Here is a 2,986-nt window from a genome sequence, read left to right as displayed (position 1 = left end):
ATATATATTGTTTTTGCTTTAATAAACAGCGAAGGTATTTTACGCAGTTGGTATAAAAAATGGCAGAAATGACTTCAGACAAATTCTTTTACAATTTTATACAAAAACTTCTAAACTTATTCCAAAAATAAGTGCAATATTGTAGTAAATTTGAGATAAACTCAATAAAATGTATTTTCCAAAATTATTTTTCAAGGCGAGCTAATTCAGAAAAGTGTTTTTCACCACATTGCTTGTTTTCCAAAAGTAATTAGTTCACGTAAATGCCTTATCCTCCTTGCAATAGTTAATCTACAGTTTCGCAGTTATAAAGCAGAGTCTAGTAGTTAATTTGAAATCCAAATATCTATTTTTCCAACACTTTAAATTAGTTACTATTTTTTAGAACATGTAAGAAATACCATTCTTCAAAGGAAAAAAGATGAAGTTGAAATTAATTAACAATAAAAACCTCAAAAGCTTAAATTAACGAACACTTACAGGATACAAAAGCTTTGAACTTTATTCAGCGCCATTATATTATAAAATGTTTTTATTTGTATTATTTTACGTAGATTGTCGATTTTCTGACTTTAACTTGTTCCTTAATCCTATGCGTTCAACCAACTTTTCCTGCTGTTCTTGCTTTTGTATAAACCGGTACTAATTAATTGAAATAAAACCGTTAAATGTATTTAAAGGTTTAGTTATTTTTGCATTTATATATTTTGTTAATAAAACTTTAATGCTTTTCTGCTTCCATTGCTTGTATATATTTTGTAAATAAGAGTTGTATAAGATGTATTGCTTACCTCTACTGCTACGAAACAATCGTGCTTGACTCGCAAAGAGTAAAATATGTTTGAGTAAAAGTTAATTTATTGGAAACGCGCATAAGTTAATGCATATAAATTATAAAAAAAATAGTTATTAAGATGAATTGTGCTAAAATTTAAAAGGTCTTCAATTATACAAATTTAAAAGTCGTACGCTCAATTCTGTCACTGATATCAAAATACTTTAATTTATGATTATATAACTACTGCATAATTTTCGAAGCTTAAATTTTAACCACAGAAACTGCGAAAACTCGCGATTGGCGAAAAGTTTGCTGAAACTTATGAGGAAGTGAGGTTAAACATTTTGAAATGACACAAAAGTCAAAGTAAATTCTATGAAATTAAAGTTAAGTGAGTTAAGCTAAAGCAAAAGTTAAAAATTTAATTAAAAGCCACAATAAAAAATTGATAAATAACAACAAAAACATGCAATAGTTGCAAATAGATTAGATTTAGCAAAGTTTATAAAACAAAAACGAAAAACAAAATGTTCAATTCAACACAGAGAGAAGCACAAGACCAAAAATATAATAAAAAATTAAAATATTTGTAGTATTTAGTGCAGTATAAAGTAGTATATAGAACGTTTCAATTTTACTTGTTGTAGTGTTAGCAGTTCACCAATATCACAATTATACAAGCATTCATTCATACACATACATACATATTTAACAATAAAAACAAAGGTTCAACAGTAAATAATAATATTTAAAAAAGGAAAATAAACTAAGATCCATAACATGCAAATGAAGGATATAATAAATTATAATTCATAAGATATGTATAAGGTATGCACATTTAACTTAAATTAAAATGCCGCCGCAGCATAATCATATAGAAGTAGAAAATAATACACTGCAAAATACACAATTAATTGACGTTAAACGTCACAAGTAAAGTGAAATAAATAAGTAGAGTTCATGGGCCTTTAGGTTTATTTTTAAAAAGTAATCGTTAGAAAACTATTGCAAAATGCGGCGCTGAAAAAGTAGCATTAATGCTTGGTAAAAATTGAAATGCTTAGAAAAAATTTAATGCAAAGGAGAATTCAATAGCATATCTGCAAAGCATACAATTATAGATGGCAAAATTAAAGCAAATAATTTAAAAAAAAACAGTTTTAAAATACAATCAATTGGATATGGACGAATGGACTCTCATAACTGTACTACTTATTTATAAATTTTTTAAACTATCTGAAAAATATATATTTTACTATTTTGTTCATATATAAGGTGAAAAATATTTATGTGTATACACTTGTAAACAACTCAGATAAATCTTAATACCTTTTGGCCTAAATTTAGAGCAGACTCATAATTGAAAAACTACCCGTTTGTTTGATCTACAAACATATTTTCAAATATTCGTTGAATATATTTTTATTGTACTAAGTTATTAATCTGTTATCTATTTTGTAGACAGGTTGGTGATGTAAAGCGTTCGAGCGTGCATATTTACTTTTGGAACTTGTTTTAAGTTAATAGTAAAGTCGATAGTTTATGGTCGTTGATGAAGATAATTTTGATTACAAATTTTACCCATATTGTCATCTTTCCACGGTGGATATATGTCCTGAATATTCCAATAAATGTCAGTTCGCAAACCGTTTGTTGCAACTTCAAATGTATTTCTATCGCAGTATATGCTTCAGGCTCGTTGCAAAGTTACAACAGATCGAAATTTATACTGTAAAGCATATAAGGCAGCAACAAATAACGTCAAAAATTGTTTAATTGATAAATTTCGCTCACCAAATCATGGTGTATGTTATATAATATTGCGGTGTGTGAAGGGAAGAAGTTTAAAGATCATAACATCAGTATTGCTTAAATGTGCTAGTACCATTTGCAATCATTCGTAAATGCATTTTAAAACGAGTTGATGTACGTATGAGTTTATGAAATAAAATGTACTTTCGTATTTAACTTGATTGCGCAATACTAGTTAATTTTTTTTTTTTTTTTTTTGTTTATTAATTTCATGTTTTTATACTCTCGCAACAAAGTTGCTAAAGAGAGTATTATAGTTTTGTTCACATAGCGGTTGTTTGTAAGTCCTAAAACTAAAAGAGTCAGATATAGGATTATATATACCAAAGTGATCAGGGTGACGAGTAGAGTTGAAATTCGGATGTCTGTCTGTCCGCCCGTCCGTGCAAGCTGTAA

At 27.7% G+C, this 2,986-nt stretch overlaps 1 protein-coding gene across 3 annotated transcripts in view; it reads left to right on the top strand.

Moving 5' to 3' along the window:
• Positions 1–2,986, top strand: part of LOC108977846 — a 50,423-nt gene that overhangs the window by 43,399 nt on the left and 4,038 nt on the right. The gene's annotated exons all lie outside the window — the stretch shown is intronic.

Source organism: Bactrocera latifrons, unplaced genomic scaffold, assembly GCF_001853355.1.
Source record: "Bactrocera latifrons isolate USDA-ARS-PBARC rearing strain unplaced genomic scaffold, ASM185335v1 scaffold_117, whole genome shotgun sequence".
Lineage (NCBI taxonomy): Eukaryota > Metazoa > Arthropoda > Insecta > Diptera > Tephritidae > Bactrocera > Bactrocera latifrons.
Note: the sequence above shows the minus strand (reverse complement) of the source record. Positions and strands in the feature narration are given on the sequence as shown.